Source organism: Ranitomeya imitator, chromosome 6 (genome assembly GCF_032444005.1).
Source record: "Ranitomeya imitator isolate aRanImi1 chromosome 6, aRanImi1.pri, whole genome shotgun sequence".
In the NCBI taxonomy this organism is placed as follows: Eukaryota; Metazoa; Chordata; class Amphibia; order Anura; family Dendrobatidae; genus Ranitomeya; species Ranitomeya imitator.
Genome location: NC_091287.1, coordinates 12,089,123 through 12,112,134, shown reverse-complemented (window position 1 = coordinate 12,112,134; position 23,012 = coordinate 12,089,123). Strand labels below are relative to the sequence as shown.

At 41.8% G+C, this 23,012-nt stretch overlaps 1 long non-coding RNA gene across 1 annotated transcript in view; it reads right to left on the bottom strand.

The window, feature by feature from the left end:
- Positions 1-12,205: 12,205 nt before the first annotated feature.
- The window catches only part of LOC138643528 (uncharacterized), a 49,417-nt gene continuing 38,610 nt past the window's right edge, over positions 12,206-23,012 (bottom strand). Inside the window, exon 2 of the long non-coding RNA XR_011314161.1 lies at positions 12,206-12,542. This is a non-coding gene — a long non-coding RNA (uncharacterized lncRNA). The remainder of the gene's footprint in view (positions 12,543-23,012) is intronic.

The window sequence follows — 23,012 nt, the reverse complement described above, 5'->3', positions numbered from 1 at the left end:
GCTGGACTTCCTGCTGACATCGCTGAATCGGCGTGTGTGACGCCGATTCAGCGATGTCTTCGCTGGTAACCAGGGTAAACATCGGGTTACTAAGCGCAGGGCCGCGCTTAGTAACCCGATGTTTACCCTGGTTACCAGCGTAAAAGTAAAAAAAAACAAACACTACATACTTACCTTCAGCTGTCTGTCCCCGGCGCTGTGCTTTCCTGCACTGACTGTGAGCACAGCGGCCGGAAAGCAGAGCACAGCGGTGACGTCACCGCTGTGCTTTCCGGCTGGCCGGCGCTCACAGCCAGTGCAGAGAAGCACAGCGCCGGGGACAGACAGCGGAAGGTAAGTATGTAGTGTTTGTTTTTTTTTACTTTTACGCTGGTAACCAGGGTAAACATCGGGTTACTAAGCGCGGCCCTGCGCTTAGTAACCCGATGTTTACCCTGGTTACCAGCGAAGACATCGCTGAATCGGCGTCACACACGCCGATTCAGCGATGTCAGCAGGAAGTCCAGCGACCAAATAAAGTTCTGGACTTTCTGCAGCGACCAACGACATCACAGCAGGATCCAGATCGCTGCTGCGTGTCTAACTGAACGATATCGCTAGCCAGGACGCTGCAACGTCACGGATCGCTAGCGATATCGTTCAGTGTGAAGGTACCTTAAGATAACAACAGGAGAGGGGTGAGATAATGATAGGAGAGGGGGAGGTTATGACAGGAGACGTGAGAGATTACGACAGGAGAGGGGTGAGATAACGACAGGAGAGGGGCGAGAAAATGACAGGTGAGGGGCGAGATAACAACAGGAGAGGGGTGAGATAACGACAGCAGATGGGCGAGATAACGACAGGAAAGGGGCAAGATAACGACAGTAGATGAGAAAGAATTACAGAGGGGAGATATAGCTACAGGTGAGTGGTAAGATAACAGGAGAGGGGCAAGATAATGACAGGAGAGGGTGAGATAACGACAGGAGATGTGAGAGATTACGACAGGAAACGGGAGAGATAACGACAGGAGAGGGGCGAGATATTGACAGGAGAGGGGTGAGAAAATGACAGGTGAGGGGCGAGATAACAATAGCAGACGAGCGAGATAACGACAGGAGAGGGGAGAGATAATGACAGGAGAGGGGCGAGATAACGACAGTATATGAGAATGATAATGACAGAGAGGGGAGAGATAATGACAGGTGAGTGGTAAGATAACAACAGGAGAGGGGCGAGATAATGACAGGAGAGGGGTGAGATAACGACATGAGAGGGGTGAGATAATGACAGGAGGCGGGAGAGATTACAACAGGAAAGGGGAGAGATAATGACAGGAGAGGGGTGAAATAACGACAGGAGGGGCGAGATAACGACAGGAAAGGGGCGAGATAATGACAGGAGAGAGGCGAGATTACGACAGGAGAGGGGAGAGATAACGACAGGAGACGGGAGAGATTATGATAGGAGAGGGGTGAGATAAGAACAGGAGAGGGGTGAGAAAATGACAGGTGAGGGGCGAGATAACAATAGCAGACGAGTGAGATAACGACAGGAGAGGGGAGAGATAACGACAGGAGAGGGGCGAGATAACGACAGTATATGAGAATGATAATGACAGAGAGGGGAGAGATAACGACAGGTGAGTGGTAAGATAACAACAGGAGAGGGGTGAGATAATGTCAGGAGAGGGGTGAGATAACGACAGGAAGGGCGAGATAACGACAGGAGAGGGGCGAGATAACAATAGCAGACGAGCGAGATAACGACAGGAGAGGGGCAAGATAATGACAGCAAAGGAGTGAGATAACGACAGGAAGGGGAGAGATAACGACAGGAGAGGGGTGAGATAACGACAGTAGATGAGAATGATAACTACAGGTGAGTGGTAAGATAACAACAGGAGAGGGGCGAGATAATGACAGGAGAGGGGCGAGATAATGACAGGAGAGGGGTGAGATAACGACATCAGAGGGGTGAGATAATGACAGGAGACGGGAGAGATTATGACAGGAAAGGGGAGAGATTATGACAGGAGAGGGGTGAGATAATGACAGGAGGGGCGAGATAACGACAGGAAAGGGGCGAGATAATGACAGGAGAGAGGCGAGATTACGACATGAGAGGGGAGAGATTACGACAGGAGAGGGGAGAGATAAGGACAGGAGAGGTGGGAGATAACAACAGGAGAGGTGTGAGAAAGGGGCGAGATAATCACAGGAGATGGAAAAATAATGACAGGAGAGGGGTGAGATAACAATAGCAGACGGACGAGATAACGACAGGAGAGGGGTGAGATAATGACATGAGAGGGGAGAGATTACGACAGGAGAGGGGAGGGATTACGACAGGAGAGGGGTGAGATAATGACAGGAGGGGCGAGAAAACGACAGGAGAGGTGTGAGATAACGAGAGGAGAGGTGTGAGAAAAAGGCGAGATAATCACAGTAGATGGGAAAAATAACAACAGGAGAGGGGTGAGATAATGACAGGAGAGGTGTGAGATAACGACAGGAGAGGTGTGAGATAACGACAGGAAAGGGGCAAGATAATGACAGGAGAGGGGTGAGATAACGACAGGAGAGGCGTGAGATAACGACATGAGAGGGGAGAGACTATGACAGGAGACGGCAGAGATTACGACAGGAGACTGGAGAGATTACGACAGGAAAGAGGCGAGATACCGACAGGAAAGAGGCGAGATAAGGAGAGGAGGGGAGAGATTACAACAGGAGAGGGGTGAGATAAAGACAGCAAGGGGGTGAGATAATGACAGGAGAGGGGAGAGATTACGACAGGAGAGGGGAAAGAGAATGACTGGAGAGGGGTGAGATAACGACAGGAGAGGGGAGAGATAATGACAGGAGAGTGGCGAGATAAGAAAAGGAGAGGGGCGAGATAACAACAGGAGAGGGGTGACATGACAACAGGAGATGGGCAAGATAACAACAGGAGAGGTTACGATAGGAGACGGGAGAGATTACGACAGGAGAGGGGTGAGTGTTATGACCTGGTGGTTAGGAGCACCAGGAATGACCTGATGGTTAAACTCACAGGACAAGCTCTGGGGAGTGGGAACTTTGCTGACCGCAATCCCTAATCCTATCACACACACTAGAAATAGCCGTGGAGCGTACCTAACAGGCCTAGACGCCTCGGCACAGCCTAAGAATTAGCTAGCCCTAGAGATAGAAAATAAAGCCCACCTTGCCTCAGAGAAATTTCCCCAAAGGAAAAGGCAGCCCCCCACAAATATTAACTGTGAGTTAAGATGAAAGTCACAAACACAGAAATGAAACAGGTTTTAGCAAAGGGAGGCCAGACTAACTAAATAGACAGAGGATAGGAAAGGTATCTTTGCGGTCAGCACAAAAACTACAAAAGACCACGCAGAGTGTGCAAAAAGACCCCCGCACCGACTCACGGTGCGGAGGCGCCACCCTGCATCCCAGAGCTTCCAGCTAGCAAGACAAAATCATGAAAGCAAGCTGGACTAGAAAACCATGAACAGAAAATAACAAACGGGGACTTAGCTTCTTGCAGGAAGAGACAGGTCTCCAGAAAGATCCAAGAGCGAACTGAACCAGAACAGGAACATTGACAGCTGGCCTGGAGTAACGATCAGAGTGGAGTTAAATAGAGCAGCCAACCAAAGGATAAACCACGTCACCTGTGTAAGGAACCTCAGAAGCAGCAGCTTCACTCACAGCCACCAGAGGGAGTCCATGGACAGAACTCGCCAAAGTACCACTCACGACCACAGGAGGGAGTTCAACAACAGAATTCACAACAGTACCCCCCCCCTTGAGGAGGGGTCACCGAACCCTCACCAGAGCCCCCAGGCCGATCAGGATGAGCCAAATGAAAGGCACGAACTAGATCAGCAGCATGAACATCAGAGGCAAAAACCCAGGAATTATCTTCCTGACCATAACCCTTCCACTTGACCAGGTACTGGAGTTTCCGTCTCGAAACAGGAGAATCCAAAATCTTCTCCACCACATACTCCAACTCCCCCTCGACCAACACCGGGGCAGGAGGATCAACGGAGGGAACCATAGGCGCCACGTATCTCCGCAACAACGGCCTATGGAACACATTATGGATGGCAAAAGAAGCTGGAACGTCCAAACGAAATGACACAGGATTAAGAACTTCAGAAATCTTATATGGCCCAATGAAACGAGGCTTAAACTTAGGAGAGGAAACCTGCATAGGAACATGACGAGATGACATCCAAACCAAATCCCCAACACGAAGTCGGGGACCAACACAGCGCCGGCGGTTAGCGAAACGTTGAGCCTTCTCCTGGGACAATGTCAAATTGTCCACCACAGGAGTCCAAATCTGCTGCAACCTGTCCACCACCGTATCCACACCAGGACAGTCCGAAGGCTCAACCTGCCCTGAAGAGAAACGAGGATGGAAACCAGAATTACAGAAAAAAGGAGAAACTAAAGTAGCCGAGCTGGCCTGATTATTAAGGGCGAACTCAGCCAAAGGCAAAAAGGACACCCAATCATCCTGATCAGCAGAAACAAAGCATCTCAGATATGTCTCCAAAGTCTGATTAGTTCGTTCGGTTTGGCCATTAGTCTGAGGATGGAAAGCTGAAGAAAAAGACAAATCAATGCCCATCTTAGCACAAAAGGACCGCCAAAACCTCGAAACAAACTGGGAACCTCTGTCCGAGACGATGTTCTCTGGAATGCCATGCAAACGAACCACATGCTGGAAAAACAATGGCACCAAATCAGAGGAGGAAGGCAATTTAGACAAGGGTACCAAATGGACCATCTTAGAGAAGCGATCACAAACCACCCAAATGACCGAAATCCTTTGAGAAACAGGGAGATCAGAAATAAAATCCATGGAAATATGCGTCCAGGGCCTCTTCGGGACCGGCAAGGGCAAAAGCAACCCACTGGCACGAGAACAGCAGGGCTTAGCCCGAGCACAAGTCCCACAGGACTGCACAAAAGAACGCACATCCCGTGACAAAGAAGGCCACCAAAAGGATCTAGCCACCAAATCTCTGGTACCAAAGATTCCAGGATGACCAGCCAACACCGAACAATGAACCTCAGAGATAACTCTACTAGTCCATCTATCAGGGACAAACAGTCTCTCCGCTGGAAAAAGGTCAGGTCTATCAGCCTGAAACTTCTGCAGCACGCGCTGCAAATCAGGGGAGATGGCAGACAAAATTACCCCCTCTTTAAGAATACCTGCCGGCTCCGGATCACCCGGAGAGTCAGGCACAAAACTCCTTGACAGGGCATCAGCCTTCACATTCTTAGATCCCGGAAGGTATGAAACCACAAAATCAAAACGGGAGAAAAAGAGCGACCATCGAGCCTGTCTAGGATTCAACCGTTTGGCAGATTTGAGATAAGTCAAATTCTTGTGATCCGTCAAGATTACCACGCGATGTTTAGCTCCTTCAAGCCAATGTCGCCACTCCTCGAATGCCCACTTCATGGCCAACAACTCTCGATTGCCAACATCATAATTGCGCTCAGCAGGCGAGAATTTTCTAGAAAAGAAGGCACATGGTTTCATCACCGAGCCATCAGAACTTCTTTGCGACAAAACAGCCCCTGCTCCAATCTCAGAAGCATCAACCTCGACCTGAAACGGGAGCGAAACATCTGGCTGGCACAACACAGGGGCAGAAGAAAAATGACGCTTCAACTCCTGAAAAGCTTCCACAGCCGCAGAAGACCAATTGACCACATCAGCACCCTTCTTGGTCAAATCAGTCAACGGTTTAGCAATACTGGAAAAATTAGCGATCAAGCGACGGTAAAAATTAGCAAAGCCCAGGAACTTCTGCAGGCTCTTCACAGATGTCGGCTGAGTCCAATCATAAATGGCCTGAACTTTAACAGGGTCCATCTCGATAGTAGAAGGGGAAAAAATGAAACCCAAAAATGAAACCTTCTGAACTCCAAAGAGACACTTTGACCCCTTCACAAACAAGGAATTCGCACGAAGGACCTGGAACACCATTCTGACCTGCTTCACGTGAGACTCCCAATCATCCGAGAAGACCAAAATATCATCCAAGTATACAATCAGGAATTTATCCAGGTACTCTCGGAAGATGTCATGCATAAAGGACTGAAACACAGATTGAGCATTAGAAAGCCTGAATGGCATAACCAGGTACTCAAAATGGCCCTCGGGCGTATTAAATGCTGTTTTCCATTCATCGCCCTGTTTAATTCGCACAAGATTATACGCCCCTCGAAGATCTATCTTGGTGAACCAGCTAGCCCCCTTAATCCGAGCAAACAAATCAGACAGCAGCGGCAAAGGATACTGAAATTTGACTGTGATTTTATTAAGAAGGCAGTAATCAATACAAGGTCTTAAAGAGCCATCCTTCTTGGCCACAAAAAAGAACCCTGCTCCCAATGGTGAAGACGACGGGCGAATATGACCCTTCTCCAAGGATTCCTTTATATAACTCCGCATAGCGGCGTGCTCTGGCACCGATAAATTGAACAGTCGACCCTTAGGAAACTTACTACCAGAAATCAAATCAATAGCACAATCACAATCCCTATGAGGAGGTAGGGCACCAGATTTGGGCTCATCAAATACATCCCGGTAATCCGACAAAAACTCAGGGACTTCAGAAGGAGTGGAAGACGAAATTGACAGCAATGGAACATCACCATGTACCCCCTGACAACCCCAGCTGGACACAGACATAGATTTCCAATCCAATACTGGGTTGTGGACCTGTAGCCATGGTAACCCCAAAACGATCACATGATGCAGATTATGCAACACCAAAAAGCGAATATCTTCCTGATGTGCAGGAGCCATGCACATGGTCAAATGAGTCCAGTACTGAGGCTTATTCTTGGCCAAAAGCACCTCCACTTCATCCTGACCCTGACACAAAGCCAGCAAGATTTTCTCTGCCTGATCCACTGAACTTGGTTCATCATAAAGCAATCCAAGCGCCAGAAAAAACGCATCAACATCACGCAATGCAGGATCTCCTGGCGCAAGGGAAAATGCCCAGTCTTGAGGGTCACCGCGCAACAACGAAATAATGATTTTTACTTGTTGAACGGGGTCACCAGAGGAGCGGGGTTTCAAAGCTAGAAACAGTTTACAATTATTTTTGAAATTCAGAAACTTAGATCTATTTCCAGAAAATAAATCAGGAATAGGAATTCTAGGCTCTAACATAGGATTCTGAACCACAAAATCTTGAATGTTTTGTACTCTTGCAGTCAGTGGCGTAGGAAGTGGGGGGGGCGGTCCGCCCCGGGCGGCACAATGCTGGGGGCGGCCGGCGCTGCAGGAGAAGAAGATTAAAAAAAAAAAAAAAAAAAAGACGCCCCTTTAAATCTTCGTGCGGCGCCGTCCGCCGCCACGACCAGGGCCAGCTCCCCCCACCCCCGGGTCCCGCCCCCGCCCCCCGCTCTAATACTCACCTCTCCTGGTTCCTGCGGCTTCAGCGTCCTCTGACTCTGCGACGTCTCAGAGCAGAGGGCGCGATGACGTCACTACTGTGCGCGCCGCTCTGCCTCTCTGTCCTGAGCGTCGCAGAGCCGGAGAGACGCTGACTGCACCGGACCTGCGCTGGGAACGGGAGAGGTGAGGATTTTACTTTTTTTTTTTTTTTTCTTTATGTCTGACTGTCTGGGGCTGGGGCAATGCTGGAGACCATGGGGCAGATTGCTGGACACACTGGGGCAATACAGGAGACCATGGGGCAGATTGCTGGACACACTGGGGCAATACAGGAGACTATGGGGCAGATTGCTGGACACACTGGGGCAATACAGGAGACCATGGGGCAGATTGCTGGACACACTGGGGCAATACAGGAGACTATGGGGCAGATTGCTGGACACACTGGGGCAATACAGGAGACCATGGGGCAGATTGCTGGACACACTGGGGCAATACAGGAGACCATGGGGCAGATTGCTGGACACACTGGGGCAATACAGGAGACTATGGGGCAGATTGCTGGACACACTGGGGCAATACTGGAGACCATGGGGCAGAATGCTGGACACACTGGGGCAATACTGGAGACCATGGGGCAGAATGCTGGACACACTGGGGCAATACTGGAGACCATGGGGCAGAATGCTGGACACACTGGGGCAATACAGGAGACCATGGGGCAGATTGCTGGACACACTGGGGCAATACAGGAGACTATGGGGCAGATTGCTGGACACACTGGGGCAATACAGGAGACCATGGGGCAGATTGCTGGACACACTGGGGCAATACAGGAGACCATGGGGCAGATTGCTGGACACACTGGGGCAATACAGGAGACCATGGGGCAGATTGCTGGACACACTGGGGCAATACAGGAGACTATGGGGCAGATTGCTGGACACACTGGGGCAATACTGGAGACCATGGGGCAGAATGCTGGACACACTGGGGCAATACTGGAGACCATGGGGCAGAATGCTGGACACACTGGGGCAATACTGGAGACCATGGGGCAGAATGCTGGACACACTTGGGCAATACAGGAGACCATGGGGCAGATTGCTGGACACACTGGGGCAATACAGGAGACTATGGGGCAGATTGCTGGACACACTGGGGCAATACAGGAGACCATGGGGCAGATTGCTGGACACACTGGGGCAATACAGGAGACCATGGGGCAGATTGCTGGACACACTGGGGCAATACTGGAGACCCTGGGGCAGATTGCTGGACACACTGGGGCAATACTGGAGACCCTGGGGCAGATTTCTGGACACATTGAGGCAATGCTGGAGACCCTGGGGCAGACTTCTGGACACACTGGGGCAGACTTCTGGACACACTGGGGCAATGCTGGACACTGGGGCAGATTGCTGGACACACTGGGGGTAATATACTGGACACACTGGGGCAATGCTGGACACTGGGGGTAATATGCTGGACACACTGGGGCAGACTGCTGGACACACTGGGGAAAGGCTGGACACTGGGGCAGATTGCTGGACACACTGAGGGCAGATTGCTGGACACACTGGGGGTAATATGCTGGACATACTGGGGCAGATTGCTGGACACACTGGGGGTAATATGCTGGACACACTGGGGCAGACTTCTGGACACACTGGGGCAATGCTGGACACTGGGGCAGATTGCTGGACACACTGGGGGTAATATACTGGACACACTGGGGCAATGCTGGACACTGGGGGTAATATGCTGGACACACTGGGGCAGACTGCTGGACACACTGGGGAAAGGCTGGACACTGGGGCAGATTGCTGGACACACTGAGGGCAGATTGCTGGACACACTGGGGGTAATATGCTGGACATACTGGGGCAGATTGCTGGACACACTGGGGGTAATATGCTGGACACACTGGGGCAGATTGCTGGACAACATGGGGGTAATATGCTGGACACACTGGGGCAGATTGCTGGACAACATGGGGGTAATATGCTGGACACACTGGGGGCAGGACTTGAGGCATGGGCAGAATGTAGATACGGGGCATGATTGGAGACACGGGGCAGGATTGGATCATGGGGCAGGACGGATACGATGGAGGCTGGTGGGGCAGGATGGGGAGATCATATGGGGTAGAATGGATACTCATGAGGGCAGGATACGACAACATATGGCTGGAGCCAGGAATGAGATAAACGGGGCCAGGGTGGGGAATATTATTACCATAGGGGATAATTAAGGGATATTGTTACTGCAGTGATGTATTTATTTTATTTTTTGAGTATACTGTTTTAAATGGGGGGGCGGTCCTGTTACTGTGCAGAGTGACACTATATCACCTTTTTTTCTTCATGTGGTGTAATGTAGAAGTTGTGAAAAATTAAGTAATGTGTTCTGCAAGCGGAGCTCGAGATAACTGTGTTATTTCCTGCAGAAACGAGTCCTGGCTGGAAGGAATGATGGCGGTCTGTGCTGGATGAAAGATGAAGGACTTCACCTAGAGACGTCACTGGTGAGTCAGTGTTACCTATACACTGACACTATACACTGTATACTATATAGAGGTCCTGTGTATAATGTCACCAGTGATCTCTGTATTACCTGTACACACACTGCATACTAAGTACAGATCTCCTGTGAATACTGGCACTTATGGTGATAGTATTGTGGTTTTCTTTTTATTACTGATCAGTATTGTAGTATTCAGTCACTATGTGGTGGTAATATGTGGTCTGGAAATGGTGCGGTGGTATTTGTCCCTTGTATGTAGTATTATTCGGTCACTGTGGCCTGGTCATGGTGTGGTGGTATTAAGTCACAGGTGTGGCATGTGGGGGTGACACCATTAGGCCCAGTTTAAGTTCTACAAAACAGGAAAACCATTTTTGGTAACCTTTGTGTGTATTGAGATGGGGGGGGGGGGGGCGCCAAACTCGGGATCAGCCCCGGGCGGCAAAAGCTCTAGCTACGCCTCTGCTTGCAGTGAGATGATCCACACAAGAGGACAGACCTTGAATGTCCATCTCTACGCCTGTGTCCTGAACCACCCAAAGGTCTAGGGGAAAAGAAAGACAAACACAGTGCAAAGAAAAAAAAATGGTCTCAGAGCTTCTCTTATCCCTCTATTGAGATGCATTAATACTTTGGGCCAGCTGTACTGTTATGACCTGGTGGTTAGGACAATAATGGACCTGGTGGTTAGGAGCACCAGGAATGACCTGATAGTTAAACTCACAGGACAAGCTCTGGGAAGTGGGAACTTTGCTGTCCGCAATCCCTAATCCTATCACACACACTAGAAATAGCCGTGGAGCGTACCTAACAGGCCTAGACGCCTCGGCACAGCCTAAGAATTAGCTAGCCCTAGAGATAGAAAATAAAGCCTACCTTGCCTCAGAGAAATTTCCCCAAAGGAAAAGGCAGCCCCCCACATATATTAACTGTGAGTTAAGATGAAAGTCTGAACACAGAAATGAAACAGGTTTTAGCAAAGGGAGGCCAGACTAACTAAATAGACAGAGGATAGGAAAGGTATCTTTGCGGTCAGCACAAAAACTACAAAAGACCACGTAGAGTGTGCAAAAAGACCCCCGCACCGACTCACGGTGCGGAGGCGCCACCCTGCATCCCAGAGCTTCCAGCTAGCAAGACAAAATCATGAAAGCAAGCTGGACTAGAAAACCATGAACAGAAAATAACAAACGGGGACTTAGCTTCTTGCAGGAAGAGACAGGTCTCCAGAAAGATCCAAGAGCGAACTGAACCAGTACAGGAACATTGACAGCTGGCCTGGAGTAACGATCAGAGTGGAGTTAAATAGAGCAGCCAACCAAAGGATAAACCACGTCACCTGTGTAAGGAACCTCAGAAGCAGCAGCTCCACTCACAGCCACCAGAGGGAGTCCATGGACAGAACTCGCCGAAGTACCATTCACGACCACAGGAGGGAGTTCAACAACAGAATTCACAACAGGTGAGATAACAACAGGAGAGGGGTGAGATAACGACAGGAGAGAGGCAGGATTGTGACAGGAGAGGGCAGAGATAATGACAGGAGAGGTGTGAGATAACAACAGGAGAGGTGTGAGAAAGGGGCGAGACAACGACAGTAGATGGGAAAAATAACGACAGGAGAGAGGTGAGATAATGATAGGAGAGGTGCAAGATAATGACAGGAGAGGGGAGAGATTACGCCAGGAGAGGGGCGAGATAACGACAAATAATGGGAAAGATAACGACAGGACAGGGGAGAGATAACGACAGGAGAGGGGTGAGATAACAACGGGAAAGGGGCGAGATAACGACAGGAGAGGGGTGAGATAACGATAGGAGTGGTGAGATAGAGACAAGAATGGGGTGAGATAATGACAGTAGATGGGAAAGATAACAACAGAGAGGAGAGATGACAGGAGAGGGGCTCGATAACGACATGTGAGGGGTGAGATAACGACAGGTGAGGGCTAGATAACGACAGGTGACTATAAGCTTTTTTTTAATGCTTTATGGTCAATAATAAATGTTTTTTCACAGTATTTTCAATTTGGGTGAATTTGAATCCAATGGACTCAGATTTTCTGACAATTTTAGCCACTCTGCCGACATGAATTTCTGGAGATTTGATCTTGTCTATTGGGGGCATTTTAAATCAAAGCTCAATCTGAGCCTGTTGATCTCAGACTACATCTGAATCCAGTGCTCACCGCAGCTAATGGAGCAGAGATGCAGTGTAAGGCATAGGGGAAAAGGGTATAAAGCTTGGGACATCAAACCATTTTTCAGTGAGAATTTTTCTTTATTTGTCAAGAACAAAAATAATGAAAATGACAAAGCACATGAAGATTGTGGCACTCAGGGCTCTGAATGCTTTGATTCTATCTAGAATTTTAATGGTGCCAGTCCGGGATGGACCCTGTGATAGCACTGAGCTTTCTGCATGTTCGGTGCCCTCCTGACACTTATTTTGAACACCATTTTTAACACCCATGGGTATGACGTCCGGTGATTGATTGCAGCAGGCAGTCGATGAAGTGTATGTCTGGTGACGAGTTCTCCTCGTCTTCTGTCATTGCCAGCTCTTCGTCTGATGGTTCAGAATTCGGCATCAGGTCCTGTTGGTATAAATGGAGTCGGATCAGAACCTGCTCATAAATCCTGAGGACACAGCGCGTCTCTGGCAGACGTTATTCGGGAGCTGAGGATGTCCCACTGCCAACATGATTATACTACATATTATACAATGTATCAGCCACCTTCAGAGGTGTGTAATCTATATCACCATACACTGCCCATATGATAACACTATATATTATACAATGTATCAGTCACATACAGAGGAGTGTAATCTATATCACCATACAGTTCCCATATGATAACACTATATATTATACAATGTATCAGTCACATACAGAGGTGTATAATCTATATCACCATACAGCGCCCATATGATAACACTATATATTATACAATGTATCAGTCACATACAGAGGTGTATAATCTAAATCAGCATACACTGCCCATATGATAACACTATATATTATACAATGTATCAGTCACATACAGAGGTGTATAATCTATATCACCATACAGTTCCCATGTGATAACACTATATATTATACAATGTATCAGTCACATACAGAGGAGTGTAATCTATATCACCATACACTGCCCATATGATAACACTATATATTATACAATGTATCAGCCACCTACAGAGGTGTATAATCTATATCACCATACAGTTCCCATATGATAACACTATATATTATACAATGTATCAGCCACCTTCAGAGGTGTATAATCTATATCACCATACACTGCCCATATGATAACACTATATATTATGCAATGTATCAGCCACCTTCAGAGGTGTATAATCTATATCACCATACACTGCCCATATGATAACACTATATATTATACAATGTATCAGTCACATACAGAGGTGTATAATCTATATCACCATACACTGCCCATATGATAACACTATATATTATACAATGTATCAGTCACATACAGAGGTGTATAATCTATATCACCATACAGTTCCCATATGATAACACTATATATTATACAATGTATCAGTCACATACAGAGGAGTATAATCTATATCACCATTCACTGCCCATATGATAACACTATAAATTATACAATGTATCAGTCACATACAGAGGTGTATAATCTATATCACCATACCGTTCCCATATGATAACACTATATATTATACAATGTATCAGTCACATAAAGAGGAGTGTAATCTATATCACCATACAGTTCCCATATGATAACACTATATATTATACAATGTATCAGTCACATACAGAGGTGTATAATCTATATCACCATTCACTGCCCATATGATAACACTATATATTATACAATGTATCAGTCACATACAGAGGTGTATAATCTATATCACCATATACTGCCCATACGATAGCGGTATATATTATACAATGTATCAGTCACATACAGAGGTGTATAATCTATATCACCATACACTGCCCATATGATAACACTATATATTATACAATTTATCAGTCACATACAGAGGTGTATAATCTATATCACCATACACTGCCCATATGATAGCACTATATATTATACAATGTATCAGTCACATACAGAGGAGTATAATCTATATCACCATACACTGCCCATATGATAACACTATATATTATACAATGTATCAGTCACATACAGAGGAGTGTAATCTATATCACCATACAGTTCCCATATGATAACACTATATATTATACAATGTATCAGTCACATACAGAGGTGTATAATCTATATCACCATACAGCGCCCATATGATAACACTATATATTATACAATGTATCAGTCACATACAGAGGTGTATAATCTATATCACCATATACTGCCCATATGATAATACTATATATTATACAATGTATCAGTCACATACAGAGGAGTATAATCTATATCACCATACACTGCCCATATGATAACACTATATATTATACAATGTATCAGTCACATACAGAGGAGTGTAATCTATATCACCATACACTGCCCATATGATAACACTATATGTTATACAATGTATCAGTCACATACAGAGGTGTATAATCTATATCACCATACACTGCCCATATGATAACACTATATATTATACAATGTATCAGTCACATACAGAGGTGTGTAATCTATATCACCATACACTGCCCATATGATAATACTATATATTATACAATGTATCAGTCACATACAGAGGTGTATAATCTATATCACCATACACTGCCCATATGATAACACTATATATTATACAATGTATCAGTCACATACAGAGGTGTATAATCTATATCACCATACACTGCCCATATGATAACACTATATGATATACAATGTATCAGTCACATACAGAGGTGTGTAATCTATATCACCATACAGTTCCCATATGATAGCGGTATATATTATACAATGTATCAGTCACATACAGAGGAGTGTAATCTATCTCACCATACCGTTCCCATATGATAACTCTATATATTATACAATGTATCAGTCACATACAGAGGAGTGTAACTATATCACCATACAGTTCCCATATGATAACACTATATATTATACAATGTATCAGTCACATACAGAGGTGTATAATCTATATCACCATATACTGCCCATATGATAGCGGTATATATTATACAATGTATCAGTCACATACAGAGGTGTATAATCTATATCACCATACACTGCCCATATGATAACACTATATATTATACAATGTATCAGTCACATACAGAGGAGTGTAATCTATATCACCATACACTGCCCATATGATAACACTATATATTATACAATGTATCAGTCACATACAGAGGTGTATAATCTATATCACCATACACTGCCCATATGATAACACTATATATTATACAATGTATCAGTCACATACAGAGGTGTATAATCTATATCACCATTCACTGCCCATATGATAACACTATAAATTATACAATGTATCAGTCACATACAGAGGTGTATAATCTATATCACCATACCGTTCCCATATGATAACACTATATATTATACAATGTATCAGTCACATACAGAAGAGTGTAATCTATATCACCATACAGTTCCCATATGATAACACTATATATTATACAATGTATCAGTCACATACACAGGTGTATAATCTATATCACCATTCACTGCCCATATGATAACACTATATATTATACAATGTATCAGTCACATACAGAGGTGTATAATCTATATCACCATATACTGCCCATACGATAGCGGTATATATTATACAATGTATCAGTCACATACAGAGGTGTATAATCTATATCACCATACACTGCCCATATGATAACACTATATATTATACAATGTATCAGTCACATACAGAGGAGTGTAATCTATATCACCATACAGTTCCCATATGATAACACTATATATTATACAATGTATCAGTCACATACAGAGGTGTATAATCTATATCACCATACAGCGCCCATATGATAACACTATATATTATACAATGTATCAGTCACATACAGAGGTGTGTAATCTATATCACCATAAACTGCCCATATGATAACACTATATATTATACAATGTATCAGTCACGTACAGAGGTGTATAATCTATATCACCATATACTGCCCATATGATAATACTATATATTATACAATGTATCAGTCACATAGAGGAGTATAATCTATATCACCATACACTGCCCATATGATAACACTATATATTATACAATGTATCAGTCACATACAGAGGAGTGTAATCTATATCACCATACACTGCCCATATGATAACACTATATATTATACAATGTATCAGTCACATACAGAGGTGTATAATCTATATCACCATACACTGCCCATATGATAACACTATATATTGTACAATGTATCAGTCACATACAGAGGTGTATAATCTATATCACCATACAGTTCCCATATGATAGCGGTATATATTATACAATGTATCAGTCACATACAGAGGAGTGTAATCTATATCACCATACCGTTCCCATATGATAACACTATATATTATACAATGTATCAGTCACATACAGAGGTGTATAATCTATATCACCATATACTGCCCATATGATAGCGGTATATATTATACAATGTTTCAGTCACATACAGAGGTGTATAATCTATATCACCATACACTGCCCATATGATAACACTATATATTATACAATGTATCAGTCACATACAGAGGTGTATAATCTATATCACCATACAGTTCCCATATGATAGCGGTATATATTATACAATGTATCAGTCACATACAGAGGTGTATAATCTATATCACCATACACTGCCCATATGATAACACTATATATTATACAATGTATCAGTCACATACAGAGGAGTGTAATCTATATCACCATACACTGCCCATATGATAACACTATATATTATACAATGTATCAGTCACATACAGAGGTGTATAATCTATATCACTATACACTGCCCATATGATAACACTATATATTATACAATGTATCAGTCACATACAGAGGTGTATAATCTATATCACCATACAGTTCCCATATGATAGCGGTATATATTATACAATGTATCAGTCACATACAGAGGAGTGTAATCTATATCACCATACCGTTCCCATATCATAACACTATATATTATACAATGTATCAGTCACATACAGAGGTGTATAATCTATATCACCATTCACTGCCCATATGATAACACTATATATTATACAATGTATCAGTCACATACAGAGGTGTATAATCTATATCACCATATACTGCCCATATGATAGCGGTATATATTATACAATGTATCAGTCACATACAGAGGTGTATAATCTATATCACCATACACTGCCCATATGATAACACTATATATTATACAATGTATCAGTCACATACAGAGGTGTATAATCTATATCACCATTCACTGCCCATATGATAACACTATATATTATACAATGTATCAGCCACCTACAGAGGTGTATAATCTATATCACCATACACTGCCCATATGATAACACTATATATTATACAATGTATCAGTCACATACAGAGGTGTATAATCTATATCACCATACACTGCCCATATGATAGCGGTATATATTATACAATGTATCAGTCACATACAGAGGAGTGTAATCTATATCACCATACACTGCCCATATGATAGCGGTATATATTATACAATGTATCAGTCACATACAGAGGTGTGTAATCTATATCACCATACACTGCACATATGATAGCACTATATATTATACAATGTATCAGTCACATACAAAGGTGTGTAATCTATATCACCATACACTGCCCATATGATAACACTATATATTATACAATGTATCAGTCACATACAGAGGAGTGTAATCTATATCGGCATACACTGCCCATATGATAACACTATATATTATACAATGTATCAGTCACATACAGAGGTGTATAATCTATATCAGCATACACTGCCCATATGATAACACTATATATTATACAATGTATCAGTCACATACAGAGTATAATCTATATCACCATATACTGCCCATATGATAACACTATATATTATACAATGTATCAGTCACATACAGAGGTGTATAATCTATATCACCATACACTGCCCATATGATAACACTATATATTATACAATGTATCAGTCACATACAGAGGTGTATAATCTATATCACCAAACACTGCCCATATGATAGCGGTATATATTATACAATGTATCAGTCACATACAGAGGTGTGTAATCTATATCACCATACACTGCCCATATGATAGCGGTATATATTATACAATGTATCAGTCACATACAGAGGTGTGTAATCTATATCACCATACACTGCCCATATGATAACACTATATATTATACAATGTATCAGTCACATACAGAGGTGTGTAATCTATATCACCATACACTGCCCATATGATAACACTATATATTATACAATGTATCAGTCACATACAGAGGTGTGTAATCTATATCACCATACACTGCCCATATGATAACACTATATATTATACAATGTATCAGTCACATACAGAGGAGTATAATCTATATCACCATACACTGCCCATATGATAGCGGTATATATTATACAATGTATCAGTCACATACAGAGGAGTATAATCTATATCACCATACACTGCACATATGATAGCACTATATATTATACAATGTATCAGTCACATACAGAGGTGTATAATCTATATCACCATACACTGCCCATATGATAGCACTATATATTATACAATGTATCAGTCACATACAGAGGTGTATAATCTATATCACCATATACTGCCCATATGATAATACTATATATTATACAATGTATCAGTCACATAGAGGAGTATAATCTATATCACCATACACTGCCCATATGATAACACTATATATTATACAATGTATCAGTCACATACAGAGGAGTGTAATCTATATCACCATACACTGCCCATATGATAACACTATATATTATACAATGTATCAGTCACATACAGAGGTGTATAATCTATATCACCATACACTGCCCATATGATAACACTATATATTGTACAATGTATCAGTCACATACAGAGGTGTATAATCTATATCACCATACAGTTCCCATATGATAGCGGTATATATTATACAATGTATCAGTCACATACAGAGGAGTGTAATCTATATCACCATACCGTTCCCATATGATAACACTATATATTATACAATGTATCAGTCACATACAGAGGTGTATAATCTATATCACCATATACTGCCCATATGATAGCGGTATATATTATACAATGTATCAGTCACATACAGAGGTGTATAATCTATATCACCATACACTGCCCATATGATAACACTATATATTATACAATGTATCAGTCACATACAGAGGTGTATAATCTATATCACCATACAGTTCCCATATGATAGCGGTATATATTATACAATGTATCAGTCACATACAGAGGTGTATAATCTATATCACCATACACTGCCCATATGATAACACTATATATTATACAATGTATCAGTCACATACAGAGGAGTGTAATCTATATCACCATACACTGCCCATATGATAACACTATATATTATACAATGTATCAGTCACATACAGAGGTGTATAATCTATATCACTATACACTGCCCATATGATAACACTATATATTATACAATGTATCAGTCACATACAGAGGTGTATAATCTATATCACCATACAGTTCCCATATGATAGCGGTATATATTATACAATGTATCAGTCACATACAGAGGAGTGTAATCTATATCACCATACCGTTCCCATATGATAACACTATATATTATACAATGTATCAGTCACATACAGAGGTGTATAATCTATATCACCATTCACTGCCCATATGATAACACTATATATTATACAATGTATCAGTCACATACAGAGGTGTATAATCTATATCACCATATACTGCCCATATGATAGCGGTATATATTATACAATGTATCAGTCACATACAGAGGTGTATAATCTATATCACCATACACTGCCCATATGATAACACTATATATTATACAATGTATCAGTCACATACAGAGGTGTATAATCTATATCACCATACAGTTCCCATATGATAGCGGTATATATTATACAATGTATCAGTCACATACAGAGGAGTGTAATCTATATCACCATACCGTTCCCATATGATAACACTATATATTATACAATGTATCAGTCACATACAGAGGTGTATAATCTATATCACCATTCACTGCCCATATGATAACACTATATATTATACAATGTATCAGTCACATACAGAGGTGTATAATCTATATCACCATATACTGCCCATATGATAGCGGTATATATTATACAATGTATCAGTCACATACAGAGGTGTATAATCTATATCACCATACACTTCCCATATGATAACACTATATATTATACAATGTATCAGTCACATACAGAGGTGTATAATCTATATCACCATACACTGCCCATATGATAACACTATATATTATATAATGTATCAGTCACATACAGAGGTGTATAATCTTTATCACCATTCACTGCCCATATGATAACACTATATATTATACAATGTATCAGCCACCTACAGAGGTGTATAATCTATATCACCATACACTGCCCATATGATAACACTATATATTATACAATGTATCAGTCACATACAGAGGTGTATAATCTATATCACCATACACTGCCCATATGATAGCGGTATATATTATACAATGTATCAGTCACATACAGAGGAGTGTAATCTATATCACCATACACTGCCCATATGATAGCGATATATTATACAATGTATCAGTCACATACAGAGGTGTGTAATCTATATCACCATACACTGCACATATGATAGCACTATATATTATACAATGTATCAGTCACATACAAAGGTGTGTAATCTATATCACCATACACTGCCCATATGATAACACTATATATTATACAATGTATCAGTCACATACAGAGGAGTGTAATCTATATCGGCATACACTGCCCATATGATAACACTATATATTATACAATGTATCAGTCACATACAGAGGTGTATAATCTATATCAGCATACACTGCCCATATGATAACACTATATATTATACAATGTATCAGTCACATACAGAGTATAATCTATATCACCATATACTGCCCATATGATAACACTATATATTATACAATGTATCAGTCACATACAGAGGTGTATAATCTATATCACCATACACTGCCCATATGATAACACTATATATTATACAATGTATCAGTCACATACAGAGGTGTATAATCTATATCACCAAACACTGCCCATATGATAGCGGTATATATTATACAATGTATCAGTCACATACAGAGGTGTGTAATCTATATCACCATACACTGCCCATATGATAGCGGTATATATTATACAATGTATCAGTCACATACAGAGGTGTGTAATCTATATCACCATACACTGCCCATATGATAACACTATATATTATACAATGTATCAGTCACATACAGAGGTGTGTAATCTATATCACCATACACTGCCCATATGATAACACTATATATTATACAATGTATCAGTCACATACAGAGGTGTGTAATCTATATCACCATACACTGCCCATATGATAACACTATATATTATACAATGTATCAGTCACATACAGAGGAGTATAATCTATATCACCATACACTGCCCATATGATAGCGGTATATATTATACAATGTATCAGTCACATACAGAGGAGTGTAATCTATATCACCATACACTGCACATATGATAGCACTATATATTATACAATGTATCAGTCACATACAGAGGTGTATAATCTATATCACCATACACTGCCCATATGATAGCACTATATATTATACAATGTATCAGTCACATACAGAGGAGTATAATCTATATCACCATACACTGCCCATATGATAGCGGTATATATTATACAATTTATCAGTCACATACAGAGGAGTATAATCTATATCACCATACACTGCCCATATGATAGCGGTATATATTATACAATGTATCAGTCACATACAGAGGTGTATAATCTATATCACCATATACTGCCCATATGATAGCACTATATATTATACAATGTATCAGTCACATAGAGAGGAGTATAATCTATATCACCATACACTGCCCATATGATAACACTATATATTATACAATGTATCAGTCACATACAGAGGTGTATAATCTATATCACCATACACTGCCCATATGATAGCGGTATATATTATACAATGTATCAGTCACATACAGAGGAGTATAATCTATATCACCATATACTGCCCATATGATAGCGGTATATATTATACAATGTATCAGTCACATACAGAGGTGTATAATCTATATCACCATATACTGCCCATACGATAGCGGTATATATTATACAATGTATCAGTCACATACAGAGGTGTGTAATCTATATCACCATACACTGCCCATATGATAACACTATATATTATACAATGTATCAGTCACATACAGAGGTGTATAATCTATATCACCATACCGTTCCCATATGATAACACTATATATTATACAATGTATCAGTCACATACAGAGGTGTATAATCTATATCACCATGCACTGCCCATATGATAATACTATATATTATACAATGTATCAGTCACATACAGAGGTGTGTAATCTATATCACCATACACTGCCCATATGATAACACTATATATTATACAATGTATCAGTCACATACAGAGGTGTATAATCTATATCACCATATACTGCCCATATGATAACGCTATATATTATACAATGTATCAGTCACATACAGAGGTGTATAATCTATATCACCATTCACTGCCCATATGATAACACTATATATTATACAATGTATCAGTCACATACAGAGGTGTATAATCTATATCACCATACACTGCCCATATGATAACACTATATATTATACAATGTATCAGTCACATACAGAGGTGTATAATCTATATCACCATACACTGCCCATATGATAACACTATATATTATACAATGTCTCAGTCACATACAGAGGTGTATAATCTATATCACCATTCACTGCCCATATGATAGCGGTATATATTATACAATGTATCAGTCACATACAG